Consider the following 12,641-nt stretch of genomic DNA (forward strand, 5'->3'; position numbering starts at 1 on the left):
TCAGCCACGTGTAAAAATATTTGTCGTTTGCTTCCATTACGGAATTCCGTTTTCAACCTGGTAACCATCCCTGAATCATTGATAGGGCTGGCCTGAACTGATTTAAAGTATCTCTCACTCACCCTGAACCTCTAGAGGGAATGAACATCATTTTTAGCATATTTTTCTCTTCTTTGCATACCACCTTTAAAGTACTTTGCTTGTGTTTAAAATCATCCCTGTTTCTCTAAGCTTGCTAGGGGGGAACTGAATTCGGATTGTACTGTGATTGTATTCCTGAAGACTGGGTGTGTTACTTCCATCTCCTTACATTGCATAGAGGGGGGGGGTGAATTGCCAAAAGGGGAAAAGTGATTATATTATGTTTTGCTGAAATCATATCAAGTTTATCCCTCTGTTGCTTCTTTTCCACCTTGCATTTCCTTGTACCATATAAAACATTCTCAGCTACCTTATCCTCTATACTACATACCTCTATGTCCCGGGAGGGTAGCTCAGCGGCAACGTGCGCACCTTGGAAGCAAGACGACACGAAGGAACACAGGTTCGATCCCCGGGTCCGCGCTTAGAAACCCCTCTGTGTTTAAGGGCGTTATAAATACGCAACTAAGACAAAAAAAAACCAATTACGCAACTAAAGAACAAACAATTCATGTAACAGCGCCTCGATGCCCGCGGGCTGTGTGAGTGCTTTAAAAATGCAAAAAAAAAAAACTACTCCTGAGTAATTAAACCAGTGTGCTAGTATAACATCATCCATTGTTGATCACTGTCATATGTCTAAGTGTGATATCAAATATTAATTTATTATAAAAGTGTGATATATATCTATTGTTTAATTTTTCAAATCTTTCAATTTGCAAAACAAACCTACTTCTTGGCTCAGTGGGGTCAGGGGGATTCTCAGAGAGGGGCGTGATACAAGGGTTCATCATCAAGATTATAACTTGTCATAAAAATATATAAATAAGGGCTTCCCTTGAGCAATCCCAGACAAGGCACTGACTTAGTGGGACTGCTTGATTGGAGTCTTTAACAGGTCAGACGAAAAGTTAAATGTTGGTTTAGGGAAGGACAATCCTTCAAAGTTGGGAAAGTTTCACAAACTTTCACGGCGGCCGAACGGAGTTCTGAAACGCACAGTACCTTTAAAATGAAGAAGAGCTGTAGCTGAGGCAGTTATTCCTGGCAGTTTCTGCAGATATCGCTGTTCCTGAGCTTCAGTCATGGGGGCAAGTAAGAGGATATCAGGAGGTTCCTGCACTGCCCAGGCAAGAGGCCACAAGCTTGGCAAAATGTCGATTTAAGGTGTTAGGGCCTTAAAGACCACAAAATGGTATTCTTCCCACTGGCAATCCGGTTTTCAACAGCACTCTGAAGAAAATTCAACCAGTATGGGGACGGTGTCTAGGCGGTTTATGAGTTGGTTGTTCGCACCAAACTCAAGGGGAGAAGTTAACCTTGAAGGGCTTCTCTGTTGGAGTTTCAGGCAATTCGGACCTGCAGCAGGGCATCACTGGTGGACCAGGAGTTGCAACAGTTGTCTTCCTTCAGCTTGCCTTCGGTTCTTTCGTTCCAGTGGTCGACTCTTCTTTCCAAGTCCTAGAGGCCTGCTTTAGACCCGTTTTCCTCCATTCCAGCTTGGCTGTCACTCACACAGCAGGGTAGCTGTCCTTGGCAGACAGTCAGGCGGCCAATCACGCTAGAGTGCATTCAGGTCTCCTAGGAGACTAAGCACAGGGAGTATCGGGCACCTGCCTCACATGCTGTCCACCCCAGACATGCAGGCGCCATTGGAGGGCTTCAGCACTGAAGCACGCCAAAGGCCAACGAACAAAGGGACCAAACCTGGAGTCTGTTTTTACAGATAGGTCTTGGGCGCCATATTGGAAAACATGGCTGACCTGATTTTTGGCTACCGGTGTTCGCGGTCGGGAAAAATCATGGTTGTTTGTTAATAACCACTGCCACCAGCCATTTAAAGTAGAAAAGGGTAGAATTTGACAGTTACATGAGTATTTAGACTCAGGGGATGCTAGGCAATGCCTCCAGCACTCTATTGGAAGATAGTGTGTGCTGGGTCTGTAAATTTAAAGGGACTAGTAAAGTCAGTTTAACTTTACATGCTCTGGGAGATAGTAGTCAGTCCCAGAGAATGTATTTAAACCTTGGGGAGTCTGAAAGACACCCCTGTGCCACTGCACTGAAGGTGCTGTGTGACACACAAGAAAAAGATGATGCCTATGGAGTTGTTTTAAAACTCCATATCCAAAGAACACAAAAGTAGTACACACATCAAAATACATGAAAGAGTAGGACAAAAAGGCTCACACTCTTTCCAGTTGCTGGGTTTCTCAAAAGGAAAGGGAAATTAGCACATTCTTCAGAATTCTCCCTAACACTCGTCCCCCCAGACAGGATGATTTAATCCACTCCTGGGTGAATCTCCTTACTCCGTCGGTCAAACATCCTGGAGAGACCATCACATTTTGGTGGTGACACCCAGACCTGTGTTCAATGGTAAAATCAAACCCTTGCAGGCTGATTGACCAACTTAGTAGTGTAGGGTTTTCCCCTTTCATTTGCATCAACCATCTCAAGGGTTGGTGGTCAGTCTGAATCACAAAAGTAGATCCATACAAGTATGGTCTAAACTTCTTCAGTGACCACACAATAGCAAAGCACTCACGTTCAATGGTTTCCCACCTTGTCTCAGGTTCCTTCAACTTCCTGCTGATGAAGCAAATGGGGTGCTCCCTACCTTTCCCATCCAGCTGACTCAGAACTGCACCTATACCTGTATTTGGAGCACCTGTTTGCACAATGATGGTTTGGTTATAGTCAGGAGCTCTTAGGGCTGGAGCTTGACAAAGGGCTTTCTTTAGGCCTTCAAATGCTTGAGTGCACGACTCATTCCACCTGACCTTCTTAGGAAATTTGGGTGAGGAGACTACATTCAAGGGAGAAGCTATGGTCCCATAGTTCTCTATGAAGTTCCTATAGTAACCAGTGAGGCCTAGGAAGTCTCTCACCTTGGTTTCAGTAGTAGGGGTGGCCCAGTTTTGTACAACTTGTACTTTGCTAGACAATGGCCTGATTTTACCTCCTCCTACCTCATGTCCAAGGTAGACCACTTTACTCTGACCTATTTGACACTTACTCACCTTTATGGTCAGCTGGGCCTGCTCAAGGGCCTGCAAAACATATCCTAAGTGGTCAACATGTTCTTTCCAAGTAGGGCGGAACACTGCAATGTCATCCAAGCATGCCATGCAGAAGTCCTCCATCCCATTCACAGCCTGGTTAACCATCCTTTAGAATGTTGTGGGTGCATTTGTTAGTCCAAAAAGCATTACCTTAAACTGGTAGAGGCCTGCTGGGGTTGAAAATGCTGTTTTCTCCTTGGCATGGTCTGTCAGTGCTATTTGCCAATAGCCTGAAGTGAGATCAAATGTACTGAGGTACTTGGCTGAACCAAGTTTGTCCACCAGTTCATCTGTCCTGGGTAAAGGGTGGGCATCAGTCTTTGTGACTGCATTAAGAGCTCTGTAATCCACAAAGAATCTCAACTCCTTGGATCCTGCCTTTGGCACCAGTACAACTGGACTAGACCATGGACTTGTAGATGGCTCTATTACCCCGAGATCAAGCATCTTGTTGACCTCCTCCTTTATGTGGGTTCTTACATGATCTGACATCCTGTAACCTCTGCTTCTAACAGGTAAACAGTCACCAGTGAGGATATCATGCTGACCTCAAGGGGTCAAGCCTGGTGATAGTGAAAACAGGGAGGCAAACTGATTTAACAGAAACTTGTACTCCTCCTGTTGTTCAGGTGTGAAATTAGAAGAGAGATTGACGCCTTCTATTTTCTCATCTAAAGGCTGTCCTATGAGTAGGTCAGGTTAGAGGTTCACTCTCCTCCTCCTCTTGAGCTGAAGCTAGAAGCAAAGCTCCTACTTCTGGTCTTGAGACATAAGCTTTTAGACGGTTGGTGTGAAAGACTCTGGGAGCCTCCTTAGTTTTGCCTAAGTCCACCAGATAGTTGACCTCTCCGAGTTTTCCCACAACCTTGAAGGGTCCTATCCATTTGTCATGTAAGTCCCTCTGCCTTGTACGTACCATAACTAGAACTTGCTGGTCTTGAGTAAATTCAACCATGTTGGCCTTCTGGTCATGCCAATGCTTCACCAGAGCCTGACCTGCTTTCACGTTATCTGAGGCTTCTTCCATCATGAGTGACATTTTCCTATGGAGACCTATCACATAGTCAGTGACTCACACTGGCTTGGGGGAAGGAGCACTCTCCAACCCCTCCTTAATCAGGGCCAAGGGGCCTCTAACTGGATGGCCATAGAGAAACTCAAAGGGACTAAATCCAACTCCCTCCTGAGGGACTACTCTATAAGCAAATAGAAGAAGGCATGGCAGTAGAAGGTCCCAATTTCTTCTAAGGGATTCCTCTAAAGCACCTATCATGTTCTTCATTGTACGGTTAAACCTCTCTACCAACTCATTCATCTGGGGATGGTAGGCAGTTGAGAACTTGTAAGTTACTCCACAGTTTCTCCACATGGCCTGCATGTAGTGGGACATAAAATTGGATCCCTTGTCAGAGATAACTCCCTTAGGAAAACCTACCCTGGTAAAAATACCAAGTAGGGCCTTAGCAACAGCCTGCGCTGTAACAGTCCTCATAGGTATTGCTTCAGGATACCTATTAGCATGATCTACTACAACCAGGATAAACCTGTTTCCTGAAGAGGTTGGAGGGTCTAAGGGACCAACAATATCAATTCCTACCCTCTCAAAAGGGACTCCCCCCACTGGGATAGGCACCAAGGGTGTCACATTCTTGGCTCCACCCTTGACTGAGGTTTGGCAAGTGTGACAGCTCCTACAGAACTTATCTACATCAGACCCCAATTTAGGCCAGTAGAAATATAAAGAGAGCCTTTCCTTGGTCTTCTTGAAACTCAAGTGACCAGCCAAAGGTATCTCATGGGCTAACTGTAGGAACTGGAGTCTGCTTTCTAGAGGCACTACAAGTCTTCTGTATTCCCCTGGGATAGACTCAGTCGGTTCACTGTAGAAGAGGCCATCTTTCTAGTACGACCTATGCTTAGCTGGCTCTTGCCCATCCAGCTGGGATGCTGCCTGTTAGTGAAGACCTTCAAGAGTAGGACACTCTTTGACCTCTGCTGAAGTCTGCCCTACAGGGCCCACCTTCTGCCAGTAAAGACTGCAGCTCAGGATTGTCTGCAGGATCCATATCTCCAAGAGGAGCAAGGTCCTCTTCCAGTTCCGATTCCTCAGCAGCTGATTCAACCACACTAGGTTGTTCCACACACTCAGCCTCAGCTGGTGGAGGAGTCACAGGTGTGACTGACAGTCCTCTCAGGGATGTCCTTGTTGGTAGCACAGGGGTGCTCGCTGTTTTCTTCCTGGAAGTTTTGGGTTTTCCCTTTTCCTGTGGACTGGGGATTATAGTTTCCTCTATAATTTCCCCTTGAGAGCCCTTTAAGGTACTCTCTCTGGCCTTCCTAGTCTGCTCCTGTTTCCTTTTGATGGGATGCCTGGGGGTGCTTGATACAACTCCAAGGGTTTTTAAGTCATTCCCCAACAGGACTCTCCCAGGTACTTCACTCTGCGCACTTACAGGTATCTTGACAGTCATGTCATTGCACTGGATGAGAGCTGGTCATTGTGGAAGCTTTTGGACAGGGTCTCCAGCAAGCTTAGTGAGGTATTTGGGTGCCTTAGCAACATCCTCTACCTTGAAAAAAGATTAAACAACTACAGTAATGCTGGCCCCAGTGTCTTTGATAGCAGGGGTCTCCTGACCATTCACAAGAACACTGTCTTTGTAATGCTCTTTAGTATTGTCTGGAATGGAATTGTAGACATCTAGGTTCTGATGTTCCCACAGACTCAGGGATACTAAAGAAACACTGGCTGAGCCTTTCATGGGTTCCTTAGCCAGTAAGTGAAAGTTTCCACTTGCCATTGGTACTTCATCCTCTGGTGAGAAGGCTAAGGAGACAGTGTAATCCCTGAAGGTTTACCCTTACATTTGGGGTCCCCTTTCACATGGTCAGTTGACCCACAAGCATAACATTTTCCAAATGTCTTTATGAATAGGGGTTTGTTCTGACCTCCTTCTGGTTTAGCACCAGGGGGTACTCTAGCATGATTCGGTTTCCCTTGAGGCCCTTGTTATGTTTGGGGCCCTCTTCTGGAGTGGAGATATTACAATTCTCTTTGTTGTCTTTCTTGTGCTGCTTTCCCTCATCCTTCTTCTGAGTTGCCCCAGAATCCTTGTGAGTAGCCCTGTTGGCAACCCACAATTCAGAAGCCCTTGCTAACTTCTTTGGATCAATTTCCTTAGAGTCAGCCAAGTGCTGTCTCCGCTCAGGAGAGCAAGCATCATAAAGGGACTCCAACATAAACAGATTTATCATACCTTCATAAGTGTTAACTTTGTAACCCTTAACCCACCCATCTAAGTTTTTCAAACAGCCACACACCCAGGAAGCCCAAGGGGTACCATCATGCTTTTAAAGGGTTCTAAACCTCTTAAGATACTGGGAAGGGGTCTTCCCAAACCTAGCTATTAAAGGTAGTTTCACACTTTCATACTCCATTCTATCAAATTCTCCCATTTCTATTACAACACCAGATGCAACAGGGGGTAGCCTAGAAAAGAGCCAAGGAATCAACTGATTCCCGGTAATGTTCTGAATCCCATGGTTATATTCAAAAGTTGCCAGCCAGTCCAAAATACGAAGCTTAACCTCATAATACTTACTGCATCTTTGAGCATGTGAGGCCTCTTAGGATTGGAAGACCTAGAAGACTCTCGGAGAGAACCATTCTCAAGAGACAGCTTTTTAATTTCAAGTGCATGATTGAACTCCATTTCTCTGAGTTTAAATTCTTGATGCTTACTTTCAGTTTGGGCTTGGATTCTTTTAAATTATAACTTAAGTCTCATTCTTTCCAGAGAGACACATTCAGGACTTAGTGTTGCACCTGACGGGGTCTCTGTGGTCAAAGGTCGAGGCCTATGAGCAGTTAGAGGTAAAACAGGGCCTACATTTTGAGACTCTTCTGTCCCATCTAACTCATCCATAACATTTGAGTTGCACTCTGAAGCATTATCATCCTCATCATCATTTTCCACATTTGCTGCAGGAGTAGGTGTTTCAGACCCACTCCTCAGACTTTGGTACTCCAACAACTTTTCTATCAGTTCAACCTTTTTGCCTTTTACAGTGAGATTCCTAGCTTTACACATTTCTCTCAATTGATCAACTATTAAAGTGACTAGGGTCTCCTGTCTGTAGCTATCCATATCAGAAATGATAAACCAATTGCTTCTCTAGTGGTGCTTAGTCTTGGGAAGGTTATTTCGATAAAGGTAAGAGCAGCACTCTCAGTGTAACAACTATACTTTATCCTCACCACTGTACACCAGTGTTAGGCAGAATCACATGCAGTATTCTTTGGGAACAATACACACAATTAGGGCTACACGTGTCAGTACAATTTCACCTTTGGTACAAGCCTGTACTACACAGTAATGTGGTAGCAGTGGCTGAGCAGCCAGACTTATCTCAAGAGTAAAGTGAGCAGTACAAAAGGTCACACAAAGGACTAGCAATCACAGTGATTCAAACAAACACTCAAGGTTTCCTGGTAAAAGAATATACATTTATTTACACAGTCAGTTGGAAAACATTCCACTAGCAAGAGCAGCTCAATATCACAATCTAATATACTACAATACTCAACCAATCAGTTTCTGAACAGGTTCAGCTCCCCTGAAGTGGGAGCAAAATGGCACTTCAGTTACTTTAAAAGGGGGTAAAAAAGACAAGGTTATAAGAATCAACAGCACAAATACTTTCAGAGGTAAGGCAAATAGTTTCAGTTCACTACAACCAGCAATTCAATTCAATAGGGCTGGGCCAAAGTCAATGGTTCAGAGTCTTGGATAGGATAGTACAGTTCTGGTAGTAAACGGTTAAGTCTTTGCGATGGTTTTTAGAAGTGTTTGGTCATTTATTTGGAAAAGTTAGATGTTGGTTTAGGGAAGGACAAGCCTTCAAAGTCGGGAAAGTTTCACAAACTTTCACCGCGGCCGTACAGAGATCTGAACTGCACTTGTACAGTACCTTTAAAATGAAGAAGAGCTGTAGCTGAGGCAGTTGTTCCTGGCAGTTCCTGCAGATCTCGATGTTCCTGAGCTTCAGTTGTGGGGACAAGAAGGAGGATGTTGGAAGGTGCCTGCACTGCCCGGGGAAGAGGCCACAAGCTTGGCAAAACGTTGGTTTAAGGTGCGAGTGCCTTAAAGACCACAAGATGGTATCCTTCCCACTGGCTATCCGGTTTTCAACAGCACTCTGAATAAAATTCGACCAGTAAGGCGGCGGTGTCCAGGCGGTTTACGAGTTGGTTCTTCCCACCAAACTCAAGGGAAGAAGTTAACCTTGAAGAGCTTCTGTCGATGGGAGTTTCAGGCAATTTGGACCTGCAGCAGGGCTTCACCGGTGGACCAGGAGTTGCAGCAGCCGTCTTCCTTCAGCTCGTCTTCGGTTCTTTTGTTCCAGTGGTCGACTCTGCTTTCCAAGTCCCAGGGGCCTGCTTTTAAACGGTTTTCACCCATTCATTCCAGCCTGGCTGTCACTCACACAACAGGTTGGCTATCCTTGCTGGACAGTCAGCCGGCCATTCACGCCAGAGTGCATTCAGGTCTCCTAGGAGACTAAGCACAGGGAGTTTCGGGCACCTCCCTCACATCCTGTCCACCCCAAAAACTCAGGTGCCAGAGGAAGGCTTCAGCACTGAAGCCCGCCAAAGGCCAATGAACAAAGGGACCAAACCTGGTTTGGCGCACAGAGTTAAACACAAGAAGGACCTTTTCTAAAAGAAATGGTGAAAAAAAGTCAACCGGAGTCTGTTTTTACAGATAGGTATTGGGCGCCATAATGGAAAATATGGCTGACCCGATTTTTAGCTACCAGTGTTCGCCGTCGGGAAAAATCGTGGTAGTTTGTTCAAAATCACTGCCACAAGCCATTTCAAGTAGAAAAGGGTAGCATTTGATTGTTATATGAGTGTTTAGACTCAGGGGATGCTAGGCAACCCCTCCAGCACACTATTGGAAGATAGTGTGTGGTGGGTCTGTACATTTAAAGACACTAGTAAAGTCAATTTAACTTTACATGCTCTGGGAGACAGTAGTCAGTCCAAGAGAAGGTATTTAAACCTTGGGGAGTCTGAAAGACACCCCTGTGCCACTGCACTGAAGGTGCTGTGTGACGCACAAAAAAAAGATGTTGCCTATGGAGTTGTTTTAAAACTCCATATCGAAAGAACACAAAAGTCGACCACACATCAAAATACATGAAAGAGTTTCAAAAAAGGCTCACACTCTTTCCAGGTAAAAATGAAAATCCTAGGAATCCAGCAAAGTTGCTGGGGGTCTCAAAAGGTAAGGGAAATTAGCACATTATTGAGAATTCTCCCTAAGAGAAGGTGCTTTAACACTCCTGGTGTTTTGGATATCTTGCATGAACCCATGTGACCGGAGAGGACTCCCGTTGTTGAATGTCTTGCTAGCTGCATTGGGTAGACACAGGTAGAGGAAGCAGGCTTTCCACGGCCCCAGAAAACGATGCTGTCGAAGGTCATTGGATGAGACCCAGAGCTGTATTTGCAGGCAGAGAGTAGCAACCTTCAAAACCCATGAGCCTGCCCAGACTTCATTCCTCCTCACCTCCCTCTTTCTACCTCCAAGATGTGGGTCTAATGTCGGAATCCCTACACTGTAATGTTAGTTTCTAAACACAGCCTGTCAGCCATTGGTTTTGGCTACAGTTCGGATTCCCTGCACTCAGCCGGTCAATCAAATGTAGATGGTCTTTGGTTTTAATGAGAAAATGCCCAGAATAGCAGAGCTACACAAACACCTCTCTGAAGCATCACAAAATAATGTCAAACTGAAGGTAAATTCGTAACACTGTGAAAGACACAAATGATGAAGCTGGAGGTCTTCTCAGGCAGAGCCCATGTCTGCACATTTTCTTTGATCCCTGGCATCAGTGTGCCCACTGGAAGCTAAGTTACAAATGAGCAATAGGTCAGATTAGTTTTTAATCAGATAAATTGGACACTGCCCTGTCCGTTTTTCATTACATTAACAAGCACAGTTTGTGTTTTGTTATTTCCCGCTTGCAGCCCAAGGCACCTGCAATAGTCGATGGGACAGCCAATTACAGACTGACCAGCAGACCCATAGGATGGGGACGTATTGAAAAAATGTCTGGGTTCTGACTGGATGCCTGTAGTTACCAAATGTCAGTGGGCACTAACGCTGGTTACCAATAAATGTGGCGCATTAGCGAACAATAAGTAACATGGTAACAGATTAAGTCATTGAACCAAAGTGCTTTACTCACATTTTGGTGGTCCCGAGGAAAGCCACCAGATGAAAGAGAGTTGCTGAAACCAGTCAACCTGAGCTGGCTTTTTTGGAGCCAGAGGGATATCAACACAAGTTTAATTGCTACTCGGTTACTTGACTGAGTTGTTTAGGATTCTAGCACACAGGAAGGAATATGAGGGTATATTAAAGGAATAGAATTCCCTTACAAACCTTCCTGTTTTTGTAACAGCTTTTGCCCTTGACAAATGGCTAGTTGGGTTCTGCCACAGTAGTTAGGCCACCGTAACTAGTTTCTCTACAATACAAGTGGATATTCATGCTCAGCACCCCAGATCTGAAAGATGTATTTAGGGATCTCTTTTCTTTTTAGATATGTGGCATCTAGGGTAAGGCGTTATCAAACTGAGGAAAAGTTTAGCCATTCCACATGTAGGGACCAGGAAGATGACCTGCACATTTAATAATATCCATTCAAAGTACATACTTCACCTTCCATGGAAGCCCACCTGTGCCGCTTCACATATTTCAAAGAGGACAAGTTGTTGGCAATGATTGGCGTTACCCTCCCTTCTGGTTGCCTCGGGTTTTACAGATCCAATAGCCACGGTCCACATCATATCATAACCCCAGATCTGCCTAACTCCAACCTGTTCAGATTGGGGTTGGTGAGAACATAAACACCTTTTTTGGGGTGTTCCATTATGCCTGGAGCATATTGTTTTTACTTTAGATGTAGTTTCTAACTAATTCTTAAACGACCTAGATTTTCATGGTTAGGATTGAATTCATGTTATTTGGTTTATAAATAACAGATATGTACTTTGGTGTTGAGTTTCAGCAAGCTGAAGACTAGTGCAATGTCCACGCCCCCCTTCAGAGCCAATCCGGAGATAATGTAGTGGTACCAATCTAACATACTTGTGTACCTTCTTTAACACCCCTCATATGAATTTGAAGAACACCATTATATCTTTCAGAACTTTCACACAAGTTTCAAATGTGGCAATATTTTCTGAAATAAAGTTCACAGGAGGGCCTGTAGAGGAACAAAAATGAAAGTCATAATCTTGGCCATCTTCCAAGCACACACAATTTTGCTTTATAGACTGAGTAACGGGCCGTTATCATTGCTAATGCTAATGACCCACGCTGAAGGCCATATGTTGGGGAAGGGTCATTATCATAAGCGATAATGACCTCTCCCGAGGTCTATAAGGCTAGTAATAGCAATATGATTTGGGAGTTTTCATGGTAGAATTAAAACATTACCTTAATAGTGTCTAAAGGAAATAGACAAACACATGTGTTTTTATTTTGCAGTATGTAAATAAGATTGTCTTCATAAGTTAAGCATTTAAATTGCAAACTTGTCTATACTGGATTGGGTTTAACATGAGCTTTCATTAAATTTAATGTAAAAGATTTCTCTATAAGAAAGTGAAAGTATTTTCCCATGTTTCTCTTTGTTGTGTTCAATTGGATGTAGCAGCAGAAAAAACAAAGATCCTCCTAGAGACCATGTATCTTGTTGAAAACAATCTTGCCTGGAAATTGCATTGTTGTTTCCCTCTGTTTTTGAACACAGAATGTTCAGAATGCATTCAGTATCAGTAGTTATTGACTGCACTCTGAACATTCTATTTGACTGAGAGGAGGTCAATAATTGTCTCCATGTGCTTATAGTCAAGATGATCTGGATGTCCATTGCTTGAGAACTCCAGATCAAATTTTCCAGACAAGACAAATTCCAAACCCCTAACCCGTCCATCTTGGCAAGACTATGAAGACTCTTGTAAGCACTACAAAGAAGCAAGCACCCACGGACCCAACCCATGTGGAAACAAACCAGCGTATAGCAACACGTTGCATGGCACTACAGGTTGACAGCAAAGAACACAGGCATTATATACTTACATCAGTTAATGCTCTTAAGATATTCATACATGTCCTGCACTACATGAAGTCTCTCAGCACGCCTGAAATGGAACCAGTTTATTGAGTTTAACAAAGGAGCATGAAAATACCCCCGCCCCCCAATGTAGAGGTTTGCATAGTCAAGCAGGAACTTCTCTCATGCATTCCCCTATCCGAGAAGATGGATCCTTAAAGTAACATCCCTTGTGCTGTGATAAATTAAGATCATATTTGAAGAGAAATAAGAACTCACAGGTCACAATTATCGCTAACAGCA

Source organism: Ambystoma mexicanum, chromosome 11 (genome assembly GCF_040938575.1).
Source record: "Ambystoma mexicanum isolate Mex_15411 chromosome 11, UKY_AmexF1_1, whole genome shotgun sequence".
Taxonomy (NCBI): domain Eukaryota; kingdom Metazoa; phylum Chordata; class Amphibia; order Caudata; family Ambystomatidae; genus Ambystoma; species Ambystoma mexicanum.